Source organism: Mustela nivalis (genome assembly GCF_964662115.1).
Source record: "Mustela nivalis genome assembly, chromosome: 5".
NCBI lineage: Eukaryota > Metazoa > Chordata > Mammalia > Carnivora > Mustelidae > Mustela > Mustela nivalis.
The window spans coordinates 98,492,029-98,502,969 of NC_139024.1; the positions used below are offsets into that span (position 1 = coordinate 98,492,029).

A 10,941-nucleotide genomic window follows, 5' to 3' on the forward strand; every position below is an offset into this window, starting at 1 on the left:
ATGGGCAATTATTATATAAGCTATTATTATTATATAAACTATTATTATGTTACTGTCAATTTCTCCCTCTGCCTCTGTTAAATTTGCTTCATACTTAGGTATGAAGCATAAATATTTATTAATGTTGTAGCTTCTTGTTGGATTGATTTCTTCATCATTATATAATATCTCTCTTTTTAAATTTCCAGTGTTATTTTTAAATTTAAATTCAAGGTAGTTAACATACTACAGTGCCTTTCTTGGTTTCTTGTTATAGTCTTTGTTTTAAAGTCTATTTTATTTGATGTTTTGCTACCCCAGCATTTTTTCATTTCCATTTGCATGAAATATGTTCATTCCCACTTTAATTTTTGACATTTCACTTATATTATGTGTTGGTGTGTATCTCTTTGGGTTCATTTTGTTTGGGACTCTGTGTTTCTTGAACCTAGATGTCTGTTTCCTTCCTCAGGTTAAGAACGTTTTAAGATCTATTTCTTTAATTTTTTTTTGTCCCATTCTCTTTCTCTCCTCCTGCCGAGACCCCTATAATGCAATGTTAGTATGCTTGATGTCCCAGAGATCCCTGAAAGTATTTTTATTTTTTATTTTTTTTAATTTATTTTTTATTTTCAGCATAACAGTATTCATTATTTTTGCACCACACCCAGTGCTCCATGCAAGTATTTTTATTTTTAAAGTTAGGTTTTCTTTTCTTTTCAAGATTTTATTTATTTGACAGAGATCACAAGTAGGCAGAGAGGCAGGCAGAGAGAGAGAGGAAGGGAAGCAGGCTACCCGCTGAGCAGAGAACCTGATGTGGGGCTCGATCCCAGGACCCTGAGATCATGACCTGAGCCGAAGGCAGAAGCTTTAACCCACTGAGCCACCCGGGTGCCCCAGGTTTTCTTTTCATTGTTCAGTTTGTTTGTGTGATTGGGTGATTTCCACTACCCTGTCTTCCAAATGTTTGATCTTTTTTTCTGTATCCTCTAACCTGCTCTTTATTTTCTGTAATGAATTTTTTATTTCTATCATATTCTTCAGCTCTTATTGGCAATTTTTAATGTTTTCTAAAGTTCTTAGTGTGTTCATCCATTCTTTTCCCAAGTTCAGTAAGCATTTTATGACCTTTACTTTGAACTCTTTAATCAAGTAAATTGTTTTCCCCCCCATTTCTTATCATCACTTTATTTCTCTCGTGCTGTTCCAGTCTCTGAGTACATCAGGCATAGTGCAGCATTATGACGGCATACAAAAGCATCAGTTTCACCTCCCAACTCTGTTAACTGCTCCAATGAAGACACACATGGATAATGTTCTTTTAACATATCTGGCAATTTAGAAGTCTTCTCGTGAATACTCCAAGAACATCTAACTGGTGTTAGAAACTTTAGTTCTTTAAATGCATTATCTGTGTTATCAAACTGTATCTTCTTTTTTTTACATTTTGTAGGTATGATGTAGTAGACACATTATATTTAATTAGGCAGCTCCCCCTGGTTTCTGAACTGGGGGTTATAGCATCATTGCCTGGATCTTTTGTTTTGTCATCTTCCTCTTTTTCACCATCTTGGAATACGACATCTCTAGTCTTCCTGACTCTAAATTAACACTCATATCTTCACTGTTGACTTCCTGAATGTATCCCTTAGTTGCACAAGCCTCAAACTTTTCTCCATATTTCACTTTGTCTTGATTCTTCATTGTTAGAATATCTGCAATTGCATTTCTTCAATAGTCTGAGCCCCTGCCAGAACAGCTTTCTCAGACATTGTGATAATATTTTCGATAGGACTTGTGAGTGGTTCAATATGTGCAAAGCATAGCCAATATTTAACAAGTTTTTTGGCATCTGGAATATTTTTAATCAGGTCATTCAGTATGACCAACATTTCTTCTTCTGGCATCTCTCATTAATCAGGTTTAGGCATTCCAAAAATGTCTTGTTTACTTTTTCAGTAAATAATCTTTGCTCATCTTCTGCCATGATTGTCCAAAAGGACCCAGCTGAGTTTTCATTCTGCCCTTCAGGCTCAGGCTGGGTAATCACTGAGCTAGGAGGCATTTTCAGCACTTTTCTTTTGCCAGCTTTCTACTCACTCAGACGAGCTTTTCTCTCTTCTGCTGTTTCTCTGGGCTGAGCCTATCTATCAAGAGTTGCTTTTGCTATATGTGTCTACAAGGGTCAGTGCTTTTTGATTTCAGTATCAGTTTGGTCTTAGAAGATGCAGCAGGCTTGCCTAGAGTTTCAGAGGTCAGGCTTATTGACAGTGTCTTCCTTCTCTCTACATCCTGAGAACCGGTTTTGGCACTAGATGAAACCGTGTTTGATTGCAGTAATTCATCCTCCCGAGCCCTTCCCAGATTATAATGTTGGCGGTGGTTCTCCCAAGGCCCTGTTTCACAGCACCCTGAGCACTGTCACTGTGACTTCTGATGGGAGGCCACACCAGCTGTCTATCCTGAGATGCCGTGCTCCCAAGTTTAGCAATGGTCACCGCGTTTGTGGCTCTATCAATTTTCATGGTCACACTGTGGGTGTCTGTGGGTGGAGGCTCTGGGGCTTTAGGGACAGCAGCTGAAGGTTTCTTCATTGTTGCCGAACTCTCATCTCTTACTAGCAGGGGCTTTCTAAATGAATTAATCTTAGACTGAACAATTTGGCCAGGGTAAGACCCAAGCACAAACTCCTTGGGCATGTTAGCATCTTTGGTTTTTCTTTGGGTATTTGTTCCTTTTTATTGTTGCTTTTAAAATGAAACACTTGGCTTAATTCATGTGTTGATGTTGAGGGTCATCTTTAATTGGTATGGATTGTCCCATTTGATTATTATCCTCAAAATTATGTAGTGTCAATCACTATGGTTGAATTGGTTGATTCATTAGAAGGTCTTAAAGGAATACAATTTTTTGTTCCCAGGAGGTCTACTGACATTTTCTTTACCAGCCATTTTTGTTTTAAATTTCAGAACTTTTTTTTTAATTTTTTATTTTTTATAAACATATATTTTTATCCCCAGGGGTACAGGTCTGTGAATCACCAGGTTTACACACTTCACAGCACTCACCAAAGCACATACTCTCCCCAATGTCCATAATCCCACTCCCTTCTCCCAAACCCCCTCCCCCCAGCAACCCTCAGTTTGTTTTGTGAGATTAAGAGTCACTTATGGTTTGTCTCCCTCCAAATCCCATCTTGTTTCGTTTATTCTTCTCCTACCCACTTAAGCCCCCATGTTGCATCACCACTTCCTCATATCAGGGAGATCATATGATAGTTGTCTTTCTCTGCTTGACTTATTTCGATAAGCATGATGCTCTCTAGTTCCATCCATGTTGTCGCAAATGGCAAGATTTCATTTCTTTTGATGGCTGCATAGTATTCCATTGTGTATATATACCACATCTTCTTGATCCATTCATCTGTTGATGGACATCTAGGTTCTTTCCATAGTTTGGCTATTGTGGACATTGCTGCTATAAACATTCGGGTGCACGTGCCCCTTTGGATCACTACGTTTGTATCTTTAGGGTAAATACCCAGTAGTGCAATTGCTGGGTCATAGGCAGTTCTATTTTCAACATTTTGAAGAACCTCCATGCTGTTTTCCAGAGTGGCTGCACCAGCTTGCATTCCCACCAACAGTGTAGGAGGGTTCCCCTTTCTCCGCATCCTCGCCAGCATCTGTCATTTCCTGACTTGTTGATTTTAGCCATTCTGACTGGTGTGAGGTGATATCTCATTGTGGTTTTGATTTGTATTTCCCTGATGCCGAGTGATATGGAACACTTTTTCATGTGTCTGTTGGCCATCTGGATGTCTTCTTTGCAGAAATGTCTGTTCATGTCCTCTGCCCATTTCTTGATTGGATTATTTGTTCTTTGGGTGTTGAGTTTGCTAAGTTCTTTATAGATTCTGGACACTAGTCCTTTATCTGATATGTCGTTTGCAAATATCTTCTCCCATTCTGTCAGTTGTCTTTTGATTTTGTTAACTGTTTCCTTTGCTGTGCAAAAGCTTTTGATCTTGATGAAATCCCAATAGTTCATTTTTCCCCTTGCTTCCCTTGCCTTTGGCGTTGTTCCTAGGAAGATGTTGCTGCGGCAGAGGTCGAAGAGGTTGCTGCCTGTGTTCTCCTCAAGGATTTTGATGGATTCCTTTCTCACATTGAGGTCCTTCATCCATTTTGAGTCTATTTTTGTGTGTGGTGTAAGGAAATGGTCCAATTTCATTTTTCTGCATGTGGCTGTCCAATTTTCCCAACACCATTTATTGAAGAGGCTGTCTTTTTTCCATTGGACATTCTTTCTTGCTTTGTCGAAGATTAGTTGACCACAGAGTTGAGGGTCTATTTCTGGGCTCTCTATTCTGTTCCATTGATCTATGTGTCTGCTTTTGTGCCAGTACCATGCTGTCTTGATGATGACAGCTTTGTAATAGAGCTTGAAGTCCGGAATTGTGATGCCACCAACGTTGGCTTTCTTTTTCAACATCCCTTTCCCTATTTGAGGTCTTTTCTGGTTCCATATAAATTTTAGCATTATTTGTTCCATTTCTTTGAAAAAGATGGATGGTACTTTGATAGGAATTGCATTAAATGTGTAGATTGCTTTAGGTAGCATAGACATTTTCACAATATTTATTCTTCCAATCCAGGAGCATGGAACATTTTTCCATTTCTTTGTGTCTTCCTCAATTTCTTTCATGAGTACTTTATAGTTTTCTGAGTATAGATCTGTGTCTCTTTAGTTAGGTTTATTCCTAGGTATCTTATGGTTTTGGGTGCAATTGTAAATGGGATTGACTCCTTAATTTCTCTTTCTTCTGTCTTGCTGTTGGTGTAGAGAAATGCAACTGATTTCTGTGCATTGATTTTATATCCTGACACTTTACTGAATTCCTGTATAAGTTCTAGCAGTTTTGGAGTGGAGTCTTTTGGGTAGATTGGCAGCTGACTTATCCACAGAGACCTGGCAGGCCAGAAAGAGCTGGCATGATATTTTCAGAGCACTAAACGAGAAAAACATGCAGCCAAGAATACTATATCCAGCTAGGCTATCATTGAAAATAGAAGGAGAGATTAAAAGCTTCCAGGACAAACCAAAACTGAAAGAATTTGCAAATACCAAACCAGCTCTACAGGAAATATTGAAAGGGGTCCTCTAAGCAAAGAGAGAGCCTACAAGTGGTAGATCAGAAAGGAACAGAGACCATATACAGTAACAGTCACCTTACAGGCAATACAATGGCACTAAATTCATATCTCTCAATAGTTACCCTGAATGTTAATGGGCTAAATGCCCCTGTCAAAAGACACAGGGTATCAGAATGGATAAAAAAACAAAACCCATCTATATGTTGCCTCCAGGAAACTCATTTTAAGCCCGAAGACACCTCCAGATTTAAAGTGAGGGGGTGGAAAAGAATTTACCATGCTAATGGACATCAGAAGAAAGCAGGAGTGGCAATCCTTATATCAGATCAATTAGATTTTAAGCCAAAGACTGTAATAAGAGATGAGGAAGGACACTATATCATACTCAAAGGGTCTGTCCAACAAGAAGATTTAACAATTTTAAATATCTATGCCCCCAACGTGGGAGCAGCCAACTATATAAACCAATTAATAACAAAATCAAAGAAACACATCAACAATAATACAATAATAGTAGGGGACTTTAACACTCCCCTCACTGAAATGGACAGATCATCCAAGCAAAAGATCAGCAAGGAAATAAAGGCCTTAAATGACACACTGGACCAGATGGACATCACAGATATATTCAGAATATTTCATCCCAGAACTTTTGTCTCTTTGCAGACCTGGCCCTCAGAGTTCATCACTTCATGGTCTCTACTACTGGGTATGTAATCTTCCTGTCTGTATGCAAAAAAAGCTTTTCTTTTTAATATATGTTCCCTGAGTTTTTGTCTCCTTTGTTCTATGAATGCAGGCTGAGCCCTCTAGCTAGGGGTAGTGTAGTTCCTGAGGCACGGCTGGGAGCCCATGGCTGCTTCCAGAGGGGGATGCGTCTCGGCTCTCTATCAGGTAAATTGTTTTATATAGTTATTTTTTGGAAGCTTTTTCTTATTCTTTGGTTTGATCTTAGAGAAAAAGCTTTCAGTTTTTCACCATTGGATATGAGATTGGCTATAGGTTTTTCTTTTTTTTTTAAGATTTTATTTATTTATTTAACAGAGATCACAGGTAGGCAGAGAGGCAGGCAGAGAGAGAGGAAGGGAAGCAGGCTCCCTGCTGAGCAGCAAGCCCAATGGTGCCCTAGTTATAGGTTTTTCATATTTTTCATATATGGCCTTTATTATGTTGAGGTATGCTCCCTCTAAACCCACTTTGTGGAGAGATTTAGCATGAACAAATATTCTTCTGTTTTTTCATTTTGCCTGACTGTCTGTTGGTTTCTGTGTATTAGGTAATTTAATTATGTCTCCTGGCCTTAAAAGAATGGTCTCACGAGGATTTCCTGTAGGGCCAAGAGCAATGACAGCCTTCTTAACCGGTAGAGTCAGGTATTCTTGTAATTTCCCCTGCTGGGCTATGTGTGACCTGTTGTAAGGTAGCTTCAGCTGCTGTGGGCATAGTGAAGTGTGGGATGGCTGGGACTGCTTCAGGTGCATTGGTGGGCAGGGATGGCCTTGGCTCCGATGGCTGCAAAGCCCTGCCAGTTGCAAAGCCTTGTTGCAACTGCTTTAGGGCATGCTGGTAGGCAGGGTTACAAGTTCCAGTGTGACTTCTGTGGGTAGTCTGGTGAGCAGAAGTGGCTCTCACTTTGTTGGCTATGAGGCCTGTCTGCAACTTGATGCACAGGTGTTTTTGGTATAGTTACATTGCGATATTTTCACTTTTGTTGGCTTTACTTTTTGGTTTCATGTCCAAGACATCATTGCCTAACCCAAATGTCATGAAGACAGTCTTCTACGTTTTCTTCTGAGATTTTTATAGTCTTAGGTCTTACATTTAGGTCTTTGACTTATTTTGTGTTGATTTTTGTATGTGGAGTAAGGTAAGAGTCGAACTTCATTCTTTTGTACATACATACCCAGTTTTTTTAGCACTACTTGTTCAAAGAACTGTCCTTTGTCCTTTGAGTGGTCTTGTCACCCTTACCAAAAATCCTCTGACCATATATGTGAGGGATTACCCCTAGGATCTCTATTCTATTCCATTGGCCAAAATATTCATCTTTATGCCAGTACCACACCATTTTATCGATCCAATTTTAGTATATGTGCTGCTGAAGCGAGCACAACCACACCATATTAGATACTGTAGCTTTGTAATAAGTTTTGAAATAATGAAATATAAGGCCTCCAAATTTGTTCCTTTTCTTCGAGATCGTTTGACCATGCAGGGTGCCTTGAGAATTAATAATTAATGTGAATTATAGGATGGATTTTCTATTCTTGCAAAATATACCATTATGATTTTGATAGGAATTTTGCTAATTGTAGACCACTTTGGGTAGTATTAACATATTCATGATAGTAAGTGTTCCAATTCATGAACATGTGATGTCTTTCTAAGTCTTATCTCTTTTATGAATAGTTTTTCCATCTTCCTTACCTTTTCTGGGCAGTCTTAATATCTTATTTTTCAATGTTTATAAACTCATTATGTATTAAGGGCATTTACTTTTTCTCATATTGTGGCAAATATTCTGCCCAATTAGTTATTCACCTTTCTACTTTTTTGATGATGTTTTGATACAAGTTTCCCATTAAGTTAAAATTTATAATAGTCTTTTGAAGATTTTTTTTTCCATTGAGGATAATTTTTTTGTTGTTGAGGAATATTGGACATATAGCATTATATTAAGTTCCAGTGTAGAGCGTAGTGATTTGACATTTGTATATACAGTTGACCTTTGAACCACATAGGTTTGAACAGCATGGGTTCATTTATATGTGGATTTTTTCAATAAGTACAGTACTATAAATGTATTTTCTCTTCTTTATGATTTTATTAATGATATTTTAATTAAAGAAAATACCATTTTCTTTCCTCTAGCTTACATTAAGAATACAATATATATGCATAATATACAAAGTATGCGTTAATCAACTATGTATTACTGTTTCAATAACTCTCAGGTAAATGATTTCTTAAGCTGATGTCCTCTATGCAAACACTGATTATTGTAAGTGACTCTGCTAATACTAAACATTCACTTCACCAATAGTAACTTCCTCTTACCAGGGGATTCTTTGAGACAGAAAATAAGAAGCAACGATCTTCCTTAGTCTTATTACTTTTTTTTTTTTTAAAGCTTAGCAGTGTGCAAAATTCATCCCTTCATTTATCAAAGAATGCAATATAAGCTCTCCTGATCAAACTCAGACTTGCTTTATTTGGGGCATATATTAGAAAGGGGGAGAAAAAAACCCTAAAAGATTTTGGATACCATTCTGGTGAACATTGTGATACCAAAGCAAGACTGGATCTTTATTTCACATCTTGTTTACTTTTTCAGAGTAGAATCTTATTTACACATAGTCCTTTAATTTTTGAAAATATTGCTTTTCTCTGTTCAATGGTGTAGGTGATGTTTTGTTGGCCTTTGCTTCATGGCAAGTCCCAGTAATACTTCAGTAGGTTTCTAGTGGCTGTTTCATGCATGTTCAGAAGCAAATCTGTCACCTTCATACTCTTCCAACCTGGGCAGCCAGTCTGCAGGGTCCAACTAGGGATATAACACCTGGCAAGTGACAGTAGTGTCTACTGATGTTGGAACCCTTGGGGTAGCAAAGCTATTCAACCTTCAGCAGGAAAATGGATGAAAATGTGTTCTGCTTTCTGTGTTTTCGTTTTTAAAAGGAGTAATGTAGAGAAATATTGGTGCCCCACTGTTTGAAAGGGTTTCAGGAAACGGCTCTTCTGTGTTTTCCATAGAACTCAGAAATGAATCCAGGGAAGCTGGACTCTGAAAGAAGAAATCTGAGTCATAAGGCCTATGTATAACACTTGGTGTATACTCATGCAGAATTTTTGAGGGGAAGGAACTGTCTGTCTGTCTTGGTCATGCTGCATTTCCAGTTCAATGGTCCCTGCCATTAAATGTATACTCAATGGATATTTGTCGGCAGCCAGATGCAACTTACCAGTGCATTGTCAATGTTTTCTCAGCAACAGGGCAGTGAGAACTTAAGTAACATCCTAGGAGCTCCAGGGCCTGGGAATCTTTTCTCCAAGCACAGCAGATGATCTAGTGTCCCATCTATAATGGGGTGACTTAAAGGTGCCCTAGGAAGAAAGGTTTCCCCAGGGATGCCTAAAATTCCATGAATTGGGTAATTGTTTTTCTGTTTGTGTTTATTCTCACATGGGGGGATGGGCTAGCCTGGTGATGAGTATTAAGGAGGGCATGTATCACAATGAGCACTGGGTGTTGTACACAAAAAATGAAAACACTACATCCAAAACTAATGATGTATTATATGGTGATTAACATATCATAAGAAAAAAAGAAAAAAGAAAAGAATCAGGCCTCAATCTTTTTGTCCACAAGCCTATTTCCTGGGAGCAGAGACCCCTCCCCCCCCCCGCTACTCTCTGCCTTGGCAGGTTCCAAGCAGAGAACCTATCCCTGGCTAAACAGCCATTATTATGGATATCAATATACCTATACATATATATATCATATATACATGTGTGTACATGTGTAAATATGATAAATATATTTCCTATTAAAAACTCCACAGTGTTTGTGTGACTTGCATCTGAGACCAGCCAAAGGACCTGCTTACAAGGCAGAGTGGAGGCTGATATTTATTGAGTATCTCTTGTGAGCCAGGTACCTGACCAGATGGACACCGCCTGGTGGGGATGACTTTATTAGGCAGATGTTATCATTTCCATGTTTACAGAGAACAAAGCTAAGGCTCTGAGAGAAATAAAGGACATTCTCAGGGTGATGGGACTGTGTTGGATTCCAGAACCCCCGTTATCTTCTCTAGTACAGAAGACCACCCATTCCCAGGGGGGCAAGGAACAAGCCATACATCCCTTCTTATATTCTTGCTGGGCTTTGCACAGGACTTTGGTATGTTTTATAGGAAATGCATGCAACAGAAACCCATTCAAAATCAGCTTCAGCAAAAACCACCTAGGGTATCACCTTGGATCTGAGGAAAGCTGAACAACCATGGCCTCAGCAGCAAGAGCCCTTGGGCTTTCTTCCTAATTCTCCACCATGAGGGGTCTCAATAAATGTACCTCCTTCTCTTAGCTGAAGTCCTCAAGAGAGAAGGCAGTTGACTTCTGGCTAGCCAATGAATTACCTCCTCTGGAGTCAGGTGTTTACCTCTAATTCAATCAGCTATGACCAAGAGTCATGAAGTAAAAATATGGTTCCCGGGAACTCATTCTGTGGGTAGATGAAACATTTCTCCAAAACCACAGTCACATGCTGGGCAGACAGTCCAGAGAAATCTGTTATATTTGGGTGTAACTCCATAAATGTTTATTGCCTGGTTGTTTTTTGTCCTAACCAAACACTTTGGGAACCTTGGCTGAATCATTCTGGGTTTTTTTTTTTTTTTTTTTTTTTTTGTTGTTGTTGTTTTTAGCCCCAAGACAGGGATTCATACGTGTTAAAGAAAAATATGTGTCATTTCTATATACCAGAGTCCCCTTGCTTACAAGCATTGGAGCAAATCAAGAAAGAAGAAATAGACTATTTATTCTCAAATGCTTGGTTTCAAGGGGGCAGAGGAAATAGGAAAACATCTGTGGCTAGGGCTATTGTATTTGCTGCTGGAAGACGACCAAGGCCAGTTATCAAATAGGTGGGCAGCAACAAGTAGGTGTTTGTTTTGTTCTCTTAGGAAGTTATTTTGTTTTGCAAGTTGGTTGAATTTCTCTGGGGCCAGTATCCTGGGTGTTCAGAACTCTTTTTTTTCCCCATTCAGAGTGCCTGAATTTTACATTTCACCTAACTCTA

General features: G+C 38.8%; 1 pseudogene across 1 annotated transcript; it reads right to left on the minus strand.

The window, feature by feature from the left end:
- Positions 1-1,169: 1,169 nt before the first annotated feature.
- On the minus strand, positions 1,170-5,824 carry LOC309864058 (cytoskeleton-associated protein 2 pseudogene; annotated as a pseudogene). Its single transcript has 2 exons — positions 5,789-5,824; positions 1,170-2,954 (listed from the first exon to the last, which is right to left on the minus strand). The product of its transcript is annotated as a cytoskeleton-associated protein 2 pseudogene (transcript).
- Between the last annotated feature and the right edge of the window lie 5,117 nt (positions 5,825-10,941).